Genomic DNA, 12,603 nt, shown 5'->3' with positions numbered 1-12,603 from the left:
CGCAGCCCCCTCACTGACAGAGAGAGGGGGGAGAAAGTAAGTGAGAAAGAGAGAGAGAGAGAAAGGGGAGGGAGAGTTAGCAAGAGAGAGAAGAGAGGACTTCCGCTTCTGGGGAGGAGGAGGGAGGGGGGAAAGCGCGAGGCCGAGTTTACACAGGGAAGTCCGCCAGTGCGCGCTAGGCTTGAGTCTCTCTGTCTCGCTCTCTCCCCGCCCTCCCACCTCTCCAGACAGTCTATGGGCGGGGGAGTTTTCCAAGCGCCGGAAACTTGCCCGAAAGTTCCGAGAAACACCCCCCACCGCGTCCCCCACCCCACACAAGCACAGCAACCCACCCTTTTTGCCAGCAGCAGCAGCGGCGGCAGCTCTTTGACGGGTTCGACGTTGCGCGGAGTTGAAGTTGAGTGAGGGAGGGGGCCATGTCCGGCGCCTCCAACGTTGCCGTCATGAAGAAAGTGGTGCAACAGCTGCGGCTCGAGGCCAGCGTGAGCCGCGTGAAGGTTTCACAAGCTGCAGCTGATCTGAAGCAGTTTTGCCTTCACAATGCACATCATGATCCTTTATTAACAGGTGTTTCATCAAGTACAAATCCATTCAGACCTCAGAAAGTCTGTTCTTTTCTCTGATTTGATCTAACAACTTTTCCTAGATGATTATGTTGAATATGGAAATGAAACAAGATGGCTTGGAACCTGTACAGAAACTTTGTATTAATGTGCCAACTTTGAGCTTGTAACATTGTTATTGTTTCAAAAGCCCTTAAAATCTACCTCTCTAACAAACTGTATGCTAGTTGCTATTACTCTGTGTTGTGAGGGAATCAATTTTATATTCAAGTAATAAAGGGTTGACATGAGTTTTTTTTTAAAAAGAAAAAAAAGAGAGGGAAGAGAAAGGAAGCCAGAGAAATAGAAAAAGTGAGAGAGAAAGAAAGCAATAGAGAGAGAAAAAACAAGAGAGAAAGAGAGAGAGGGGGGAGAGAGAGAAAGAGAGGGAGAGAGAAAGTGAGAAAAAGAGAGAGAGAGCAAGAGGGGGAGAGAGAAAGAGAGAGAAATGACTCTTGATTTAAAGCATATGGTAAAAAGCACCCAAATAATAACAGAGAGAAAAAAATCCAGCCTTGTGTGTGTGTGAACTCTTGAACCATTTCCAATAGCTCACCTCTTATTGGAAATGGTTCAAGAGTTCACACACAGACACACACAGAGAGAGAGACACACACACACAAGGGGGGAGGAGACAGGGATGGAAAAAGAGGAAAAAATAGTAATAATAATAGATTTTGGTTTTGTTTTATTATTAATTTCTTTTAATTAAAAAAGGGAATTTTTTTCTTATTATTTATTTATTTATTTATTTATTTATTTATTTATTTATTTATTTATTTATTTATTTATTTATACTTCTATGCCACCCAGTCCCAAAGGGACAGCCGCTCAGACACTATGCTTTTCCGCCCACACCGAAAAAAAATTAGAGGGAACATTGCTTCTACCACCAATGCATCTCTGTGTTTACTCAGTTAGCCCAGGCGATCACGAATGCCAAGCCGCATTTGAGAAGGCATTGGAATGTAAGGGAGGTTTGGGAGGCAAATTTGGAAAGTATTTTGCATGGGACCCTGAGAAAGACCCAACACCACAAGGTCGACAGCATAAGGAGTCCAGGGCAGACAGATCATCCCCAAAACAAAGAGAGTACAAATGATTGGTGGACAAGGGACAATGGGAGATCCAGGGGGGAAAGGGAGTTTTCCTATGCTGTTTTCACATGAAATCATTAGAACTGGCTTTTTTAGCAATACCAATAGTACTTAGATATATATCGCTTCATAGTGCTTTACAGCTCTATGTCTAAACAGTTTACAGAGTCAGCATATTGCCCCCACAATCTAGGTCCTCAGATTGTTACTTCTATAACCACATGGAATCTTCAGAAATGTTGTACTCTTGTTAAAAAAAATGTCCCAAGAGTTTACTTTGCTGTCTAACCTAGTGGGACAGTTGATAGTCTGCTTCTATAGATAGTTTGGCTGCATAATAATTTTCCTCTCATTTAACTCTGGCAATGTAGAGACAGAATCATTAGTGCAGGAAGTGGTCTATTCTACTATTCTTATATTCAGAAGATCAAAGTCTTTTGCTGATCATTAGGTTTCTAATAGTTTTCTTTCCATCTTGGAATACTGCGGTTTTGATTTTGCTTTCCACCTTTCACCTACAAAGAATATTGGTCTGGCAAGTACCATTTTTTCCAACATTTAGAGGAAATGTCGAACTATATTTGATAGTCCCAATGATTATCATTGGGCCTATCAAATACAGTCCGATTTTAAAATGACATTGAAATGCATATCAAGGAATAGAATTCTGCCTAAAAAGACATTGCCCAAAGGAAACCTAACATTCTTATTATATAAAATTGCAACATATATGCTATATGAGATTCTCTTATTTCACACAGGCCAATAGGGCCTTTCTGAAATAAGGATTTAGATAAAAAATTATCATGATAAAGATCAAGATAAAAAGTTATCATTAAAAGAGTAGTTAAAAAGTTGTCATTAACTTTCAAGGAGTATTTTTTCTTCAATAATGAATTTTGTGTTATGATTTCTTTTCTTAATAGGAAAACTCATTGAACAATCCATGAATATATGGATTAGATCTGTGCTATTCTTTTATGGTTTGGAAATAAAGTATTAGTTACTTTATATTTTAACTTATTAATGTAATTGTTTTTCTATAACTTATATAACTATGAATTATTATCCATTTCACTTATATTTCATTTTATTATTATATCATACCCTTCTTGGAGAAGGATCTATGGGTGGAACTTCCATGGCTTTCTGAATCAATGGGGTAAAGAGTCTTTCAACATTAGAGGCAGGGTTTGTGTTAAGGAGAGAAGAGGTGAGTGGGTAGCAGCAGCAGCAATCTGGAAGCAACCATGGGATAAAAGGCACTCAATCCCCTAGAGTTTTTTCCTCAGTGAGTGGGTGACTAACATAAGTTTAGGCTTACCTGTCTCTGTCAGGAGCCAGAGGGGAGTCCTCTCCACACAGCTTTGGGCTCCTGCAGCTTCTCTGTTGGGTATTGGCTGTGTGGCAGTTGAAAATGCTATACGTAGCATTCATTGTCTTGTGCGCAGCTGCACAGCTTAGAGGGAACATAGGTGGGAGCAGTTTATTTGGTTAGCTGATAAGACTCTTTATTTTATTTTATTTTATTTATTTATTTGTCAAACAAGTATAGTATTATAGTACATATTAACATAACATAACATAAGTAGAAGGTAGTAATAGAAAGGATAATAAGATAATAAGAAAATCAATAGATTTTCCTGTGTTTAGTCAGCCATTTTTTAAAGATGATGAACAGTCCTAGGAAATGATCTTATTTATTTACTAGAACATTTCTGGTATTTCCAGTGAAGACTTTATCACCAGCTCTAGTCATAGGAAAGATGGTAGCAGTAAAATATGTGGCTACAGCAAGGCTTTCAGCCCTCCAGCAGCAGCATTCTTTAGAAAAGCTGTTCTCATGTTATTATAGATGCATAGATTAACATATGAACTAAAGATTGACCTTATATGTGTGATTACACAGACAATACTTGTAATATAGGTAGCCATTGGGCATATAGGTGCTGGCATCTGTTTCTGCAAGCATTAATTCTGACATATATTCCCCTTATTAGACATAACAAAAGCTATGAAAGCTGTTATTGTCCATTGTTCCAGGTTCAGATTTTGTGGCCATATCAATTAAATGAAGAAATAGGTTAGAAATAGTTTTTTTCTATCTCAGAATTATATTATGTAATAATGTAGTACTGCATTGAGTATTACATCAAGAAGATAACAGATACCATGCATTTAAACTTTAGACAAAAAAATTGCTAGGATGGCATTGCAAGCCAAAATACAGTTGAGGTGCATCTCAGCTGTGCTTCAGACGAAGAATAGAGGTTGGCATTAATGCCAAGGTGGGCAGGAGGGCTTTTTTCAATATAGAGAAGCCATCTAAACCCGACAAAAATCACCAAAAACTACATAATCACCAGTGCAGAGCACCCAAAACCATCATTGTTCCTGTCCTGTACTGGCAAAAGGAAGCTCATGACTATATTGATTGGAAAAATGAGGAAATGCCTTCATCCTGCAGAGGATGGACAATGACTAAAATGATGCTAATGCTGATATATATATACTATACATACATATTCTTAGCTAAACATCTAATATCACCACCCAGCATGGTGGTTATACATAAACACATTAAAACAATATCAAAGGAACTTCATATTTCCTCATCTTACTCCCTGTTTGGTACTGAATCACATCTTAAGGACTTATGATTACACATTATTTTATTCAATTATATACCATGTTGTATGGTTTGTTTGTTTTTTCCAATTTTTTATTAATTTTCATAAAACAAACAAGTACATACAAACAATAAACATAAAGTGGGGGTGTATTTCCCCCGCTTCTTTTGAAAGTATACATTCAAATATAGAAAAAGAATACATAATTAAATATATGTTAACTATTATAAAAAAAAATTAGTAAATTTGAGTTAAAGTTTTACAAATCTTGAATACGATGTAAATGTTAAATAGGATTAGTATAACATAATCGTCAAAAAATACCTTTAATATAATCCTAATTATTATGTTAAAATAATATCAAACCATCAAACCAAACATTTAAGCTAATTTCAACTATTATACATCAAAAATCTTAATATGTTACTTATACTTATGCATACACTACTATATCATAATCATCAAAAAATACTTTTGAACTAGTATTAATATTGTTATCACCTAGGTAAAAACAAATACAGAAAATTAACTAGAGATAAATATGTATGTCTTATTTTTTCTTATCTATCCATTTATAAACATTGTTCCATGTTTCATAAAATTTAGTATCTTCTTGATCGTTTAATCTTCTTGTCATCATGTCCATTTCAGCGCAATCTAATATTTTGGCTATAACCTCTTCTTCCTTGGGGATTTCCTCCCCTTTCCAATTTTGCGCATATATTATTCTAGCCGCGGTTAATATGTGTATAATTAAATAAAGAATTTCTTTCTTGTAGGTCTGATTTGTAACACCTAGTAAGTAAAATTCCGGGGTATTATCTATATCTTGCTTTATTATTTCTTTTAGTATTTTCTCAATCATCTTCCAATATATTTTAGCTTTGCCACATGTCCACCATTGATGGTAATAAGTTCCTATATCCTTCTTACATTTCCAGCATACTGGAGATGTTTTGGGAAACATTTTTGCTATCCTATTTGGTGGGAGGTGCCATCTATAGAACATTTTAATTTGATTTTCTTTTAATGAAACTGATTTAGTCATTTTCCAGTTATTAATCCACACTTTCTCCCATGTATCTATGTCTATTTCCTTGCCAATATTTCTACACCATCTTATCATAGTATCTTTTAAAGTCAACTCTATATTTTTATGAGCGATGAGTAGTTTATATATTTTCCCTATCATTTTTATTGAATTGGTGGTAATTAAAGTAGTTAAAGGATTCTTACTTTTATTAAAAATGTAAAGAGTTTTATCCTTCTGGTATCTAGATCGGATCTGGGCGTAGTGCCACCAGTCTATTATTATCCCTTCTTCTTGTAGTTCGATTCTAGATTTAAGCTTCATCTGATCATTTAGTAATTCTTTATATCTATGAGTTATTTTCTTGTCCTTTATAGACTTTGGATGCGTTATTGCTTCTAAAGGAGCTAGCCATTCTGGGATATTTAAAAAGTGATTTTTCTTTATATCTTTCCAGACTTCTAATAAATATTTCCTTAATGTGTGCCTTTTAAAATATGAATGATTTTTGTCCTTATCATACCATAAAAATGCGTGCCATCCAAGCATTAAATCGTGTCCTTCTAAGTTAAGTATTCTTTTGTTATCTAAGATTATCCACTCTCTAAGCCATGTTAATGCAGCAGCCTGATAGTATAGATTCCAATTTGGAAGGCCAAATCCTCCTCTTTCTTTAATATCTTCTAAGCAATTCATTTTTATCCTTGCTTTTTTCCCTTGCCATATGAATTTTTTAACTAGGTTTGTTAAAGTTTTTAAAAAGATTCCCCCTGGGTTTATTGGTATTACCTGGAAGAGAAATAAAACCTTGGGTAAAATATTCATCTTAATTGTTGCAATTCTTCCTAAAAAAGATATTTTCAGATTATTCCACATTGCTAAATCTTTTTTAATTTCTGCTAATAATTTTATATAGTTATCATTTTTTAATGTTATTGTTTTCGCTGTTAAGTTTATTCCTAGGTATTTTACTTTTTTTACAGTCTTTATTCCAGAGATACTTTCTAATTTAGTTTCTTGTGTTTTATTCATATTTTTGGTCAAAAAATGTGTTTTGCTTTTATTTATCTTTAAACCTGCTACCTTTCCATATTGTTCAATAGCTTGCAGTAAAGTAGGAACTGTTGTTGTCGGTTCTTCGATTATGAACATTAAATCATCTGCAAAGGCCTGGACTTTATAAGTTTCATCTCCTACAGTTAAACCTTTTATTTTAGGGTCCGCTCTTATTTTAATTAATAAGGTTTCAAGAGTCATGATAAATAACAATGGTGATATAGGACAACCTTGACGAACTCCCTTATTTATATCAAGTGTTGGTAATTGGTTGTTATTCAATATTATGTTCGTTGTTTGTTTTGAGTATATAGTATCTATTAGGTTTACAAATTTTGGGCCAAATCTCATTTTATTTAATTGCATTTTTATAAATATCCAATTAACGTTATCGAAGGCCTTTTGGGCATCTAGAAACATTAAAGATGCCATCTTGTCTGAGTGTTGTTCATAGTACTCTAGTGTATTTATTACAGTTCTAAGATTATTTTTAATTTGTCTCCCTGGTAGAAACCCATTTTGGTCTTGGTGTATTATTCCATTTATAACTCTTTTGAGTCTCTCTGCATAAATGGCAATAAATATCTTATAGTCTACATTTAATAATGATATAGGCCTATAATTTTTAATTTTTTCTGGATCTGTGCCCTGTTTATGTATTAAAGTTGTCAGTGATTCTGACCAAGATTTGGGGATTTTACCCTCAAGTCTGCATAAATTAAAGGTTTCTAACATATGGTTTCTTATTGTTTCATTCTCTATCTTGTACCATTCTGCAGGTATGGCATCTGGGCCTGTGGCCTTGTTGCTTTTCTGTTTTTTAATTGTTGTTAGGAGTTCTTCCATTGTTATTGGTCCATCCATGGTGGCCTGTTGGTCTTCTGTTATTTGTGGTAATTTTGAAGCTTTTAAATAGTTAAAAACTTCATCTTCGGTAACATGATCTTTAGCATATAGCTCTTTATAAAAATTATACACAATGTCTGCCTTACCTTCTGTATCATATTTTATTATACCGTCTTTGTCTTCTAGTTTTTGGATTAATTTTGATTGGCTCTGTTTTCTAAGTTTATATGCTAGCCATCTGCCGGGTTTATTTGCATATTCAAAATATTGTTGCTTTGCTCTTTTGATCTTTTCAGTTAATTGGTTTTGTTCTATGACTCTAATTTTGTGTTTAATTACATTTATTTCTGTCTTTAAATCTCTGTTCTTAATGTGTTGCTACGATAAGGCTTCTAATTGTTTTAATTCATTTGTTAATTGTAAGTACTCTAATTTCTTTTCCTTGTTGTGTTTTGCTGTATAAGATATTGTTAAGCCTCTTATATACGCTTTAGCTGTGTCCCATAAATTCTGTGGAGTAGTGTCTGAAGTTTTATTAATTTCAAAAAATGTTTTTAGTTCCTTTTCAATCCAATCCTTGTATTTCTTATCATTTAATATATATCTGTTCATCCGCCAGTTGTTCTGTTTATTATTCATCGTCATAGAGACCACTATTGGGTTGTGATCAGCCCATGTATTAACATCTATCTCGACCTCTCTTATTTGTTCTGCAACCGTTTTTGGTGCCCATAACATGTCAATTCTCGTCCAAATTTTGTGAGGGTTGGAGTAGAAGGTATATTGTCTTTTGTGAGGGTGTCTTTCCCTCCAAATGTCACTTAGTAATAATTCCGCTTTCATTTTTGGGAAAGTACTAGGTAGCAAATTCCTTCTTGTTTTTTTACCTTTTTCCCTTTTTTTATTACCTCCCCCTCCTGAATGGTCTAATTGTCTATTCGCAATAGCATTAAAGTCACCTATTATCAATACATTGTCAATAGCTAAATCTATTATTGTTTGATGTAAATTTTTATAAAATGTCGTTTGGTCTTCATTGGGGGCATAAATAGAAACAACCACTAGAGGTCTAGGTTCAATATCAACTTGTACAATCAATATCCTACCATCTTTATCCTTATATATTTGTTTGGAATTTATAGAATTCTTAACATACATCACTACACCTCTTTTTTTTTGGTCTGCTAATGCAGCGTACATTTTTCCAATTTTGGGATTCAACAATAATTTTTGATTATTTTTTTTAATATGAACTTCTTGTAATATTGCAATCTGAACATTTTGATTTCTAATTTTAGAAAAGATTTGTTTCCTTTTTCTTGGTTCATTAAGTCCATTAACATTTACGGAAAAGATTTTTAAGTCTTTATTTGTTGTCATTTAGTGGGTTTTTTGGTTTCTCGCTGAGGTTGAACTCTTCTAGCACCTTGGTCCTGCTCTATTACTTGGGCAGTAGCCCCCAGATCTTCTTCTTGCTGAGTTGGTAATTTTTCCCCTGGTTGCTGTTGAGCTGGTTGTAGTTGGACCACTTGTTGCTTACTTGTATGATCAAAGTGGCTGATGCCACTCTTTTCAAGAAAGTACATAGCTTGTTCTACGTTTTCCAGTTTGTACCTTGTAGAACGCCATGTCAGAGAAAGTCCTTGTGGAATAAGCCAACGGTAAGTGATATTTTCTTTGATCAAAATTTTAGTTAAAAAGTGATAGTCTCTTCTGTTTTCTCTGACGCTTCTTGGAACTTGTTTTAGTATCTTTATGTCTACTCCATGATGTTGAGGCTGGGAATTTCTTGAATAATGGAGTATCTCATCTCGCAACGCTTTTCTTGTAAACTTAATATGTATCTCTCTTGGGAGGTTGTGTCGACGGATATAGCTATTCGAGATTCTGTATACTTCATCGATTTCTTTCAGTATAGCTGTAGGATCCTCTTGGAGTATACCTCCAATAGTTTCCGCCATAGTCATTTTTAAATCTTCATCTTTTTCCTCTTTCATATTCTGAAATCGAAGTCCGTACGAAGCTCGTTGCATCTCCAGCTGAATAATTGATTCATCATATCTTCTGTATCTTTCATCAGCTCTCCCTTCAAGGTAGTCCATTCTTTTCTCATTTTTATCAGATTGCTCTTCAACTTTTTTGACTCGTTCATCACTTTCTTGGAGTGTTTGTTGAATCTGCTTTATCTGGTCTTTCATCTCGCCCATGTCAGCTTTCAATTGGGCCATCTCCACTTTGAATTCTGCCAAGTCGGCTTTTATGGCTTCTCTTTGTTGTGTTGCATCCTCTTTTATGGCCTCTCTTTGTTGAGTGGCGTCTTCTTGTGATTTAAACATAAAGTCCTTCAAAGTATTTAAAGTCTCATGTAAAGTTGCAAAATTAGACTGCATTATTTTGTCTTTGTCTTTCTCTTTGGTGGACATGGTTAACACCTGGTGCGAGGGGGAAGAATGCGGTGACACTTGTGGAGAGAGAGTAGTTGGTGTAGTTTGTTTTTTTGCTGTTTTAACAAGGGTTGAGGTACTGGACATTGTCAAATTAGAATCCATTATTTCAAATTTAGATTAATTTCAATTTATATGTAGTAAAAAAGAAAAGAATTGCTATAAATTCCAAATCTGTTCAATGTATTTTGTTAAAAAAAATTCCCTTATAATATAACTATACCAATTCAGTACCAATTCAATTAATAACAGAATTCAAAAAGTATTATTATTTTTTAAAAAAAATTAAAATATTCAATGCCACAGAAAGAAAAAACAAGTATTAACTTTTGCGAATAAGAGAGAAGTAAAAGTTAAAAATAAGTAGTGTGATGAAAAGGCAAAAAATAAAGAAAGGAAAAAAATATCAACTGTATATAGAAAACAGAAAGAAAAGCATAGGAGGAGAAACTTTGAGAGGAGGGAAGGAAGGGGAGAGAGGAAAAAAGTAAAAGTTATTGAAGAAAAGTGAAAGGAATTGTTCAAAGGGGAAAGAAAAAAAGAGGAGGTAATGTTTTAGTTCAACTAATTAGAATAGAGCAGGAACCCAAGGCTTGTTAACAATGCATATGGTTCAAACTAAACTTCTTTTAATAATAACAATACACAAGGAATAGAGAAAAAAAGAAAGTCAAAGGAGAATCAGGAAAAGAAAAATAATTATTCAAAAGACACAATAACAATATTATATACTTATATTCTTCTTATAGATCCTGTAATTTTGCTAGGGAGTAAAGATGAAAATCCAAGTCTCAGAGGATAAAGTTGTATTTAATTTCAATTCCAAGTTCAAAGGGAAAGACAAATCAAAGACTTTCTTGTATTCAAAATGAAGTCAGATTATTTTCCAAGTTCAAGGCAGGAACAAAGAAACAAATCCCAAGATGGAGTCAAGTTAAGTTCCGTGCAGCAGGGCAGATGCTAAAAGGAATTCTCAACAAATAATCCAAAAGGAGTCAGCAGATAATCCAAAAAGGCTCAGCAAGTAATCCAAATAGGTTAATCCAATAGTAGGTAATCCAAAAAAGAAATGATTTCAATCTCTTCTAAGTTCCATTTATTTCATAGTTATTGAATTATTTCATGTTGTGAAAAAGAGCAACAAGAAAGGAAAAAAGGCAGCAAGACTGTGTTCCTCCGCTTTCAAAATTTAAGCCCAGAACATTATGATTTTAACAGTCTATCAAAAACAAATTTTAATCATCACTAGTAATTTCCTTTAGCAGTTAGGATTTTCTAAATAGTCATGTCAAATTTAGGTTATTTTATTAAACCATAAAGTCAAGAAATTATTTTGTAGGTTCCAAAGTTCAAGTTCAAAATGGAAAAGTAAAAGTAAAAAAAATTAGATCCGGCTATTGTTTGCGGATGAGTTCAAACAGGGAAAAACTTTCACTTTCGCCCTGAAGGAAAAAAAACTTTCACTTAAAGCTTTCACGATCTTCTGCTTTTAAACACGAAACACAATGAATTTTTTTTTTACCTTAGGTCCTTTCTCTACTGTATTCTTTTTCAGTCAAAATAGTTAATACTTTCACTTCTTAGATTTTTTTCTTCTTCCCGCTGGGTGAGGGGAGAAAGCGCTGGCCGGTCCTCTTAAGCAAAGAGGAGCGGTTCTCCTGTCTCCGAAGCTGCGGGGCGAACCGCTGCCTCCGGAGTCCTGGCGATGGGTCCTCGGGCAGAGGGGAGCCCCCTGTTCTTGGATCGGGCCATCCGAGCCCGATCCGATCGCAAATGCGACCTTCGGAGGGGGTAGAAGGGATCGCTTGGCAGAGCCCTGCCAGAAACGTCCCGCCGCGATCTCCTCCAAACCGGAAGTATGGTTTTAATTGTTGGAGTTTTATATATCTTTTTCTTTTACTATTAGATTTGTTCTACTGTTATATTGCCTTTTATTATTGTTGTGAGCCGCCCTGAGTCTTCGAAGAGGGGCGGCATAAAAATCTAATAAATTATTATTATTATTATTATTATTATTATTATTATTATTATTATTATTATTATTATTCACACTCAGCAACAGTTCTCAAACATTTTGCTAATTCAACTGTCAAAAAATTGGATTTTAAATATATTTTGGCACAATTTTCAATGTGTCAGCTAAGAGAAGTGCTTCATTTATTTTGCTGTACTCCTAAGAGATTTAAAGGTTGGTTGAATGATTTTCAAATACATTCAACAAACTAAACATGAGAATAAAAGTATTTGTAGATTTTCATGATTTTTTTTCAGTGTATATCTCATAATATATTATGGATCAAGTAAGAAAAAAATCAAAGGAGGTTATTATAGAACTACATATTTTTGATGTCAATAATTTTATTCCTAGAGAAAGCTTCACATAGCACATGACCTACATGTTCTGTGACAGTGTCCAAATAGACATTGGCCAAAATCTGTCTGTTTTTTAATGAAATATTAAATACATCTTAAAATCTCAGTACATTATGACTGATTAATCCTCTGAAATTAATTTAATTGCTATTATCTCACAGCCCCATCTGTCTATTAGAGAAGAGGATACAACTTTGAAAATCAATCCTACGTGAAATTAAAAATTACAGGAACTGAAACAAGCTAAATTATTTCAGATGAGAAAAAATGAAGCATGTTCTCTATATCCTGCACAAAAATTAGACCTCATAATTTTCACCTCTGCTAATTTGTTTGAATAGCGTAAGGGCCTCTTACAACTTTTACTGAATTTTTTTTTAAATTATTATTATTATTATTATTATTATTATTATTATTATTATTATTATTATTAAATCTGCCCCCCTCGCCACAGCTGAAAGATGGTTCTCTAATGTAAGCTGTGGATCGAGGAGGATGCCCAAGTTGCAGACCCTTTCTGAGGGG

At 34.2% G+C, this 12,603-nt stretch overlaps 1 pseudogene; it reads left to right on the top strand.

Moving 5' to 3' along the window:
• Positions 1-370: 370 nt before the first annotated feature.
• LOC139167346 (guanine nucleotide-binding protein G(I)/G(S)/G(O) subunit gamma-5 pseudogene) lies at positions 371-834 on the top strand (annotated as a pseudogene).
• Positions 835-12,603: the final 11,769 nt, after the last annotated feature.

The sequence above is a fragment of the Erythrolamprus reginae genome, chromosome 4 (assembly GCF_031021105.1).
Source record: "Erythrolamprus reginae isolate rEryReg1 chromosome 4, rEryReg1.hap1, whole genome shotgun sequence".
In the NCBI taxonomy this organism is placed as follows: domain Eukaryota; kingdom Metazoa; phylum Chordata; class Lepidosauria; order Squamata; family Dipsadidae; genus Erythrolamprus; species Erythrolamprus reginae.
Note: the sequence above shows the minus strand (reverse complement) of the source record. Positions and strands in the feature narration are given on the sequence as shown.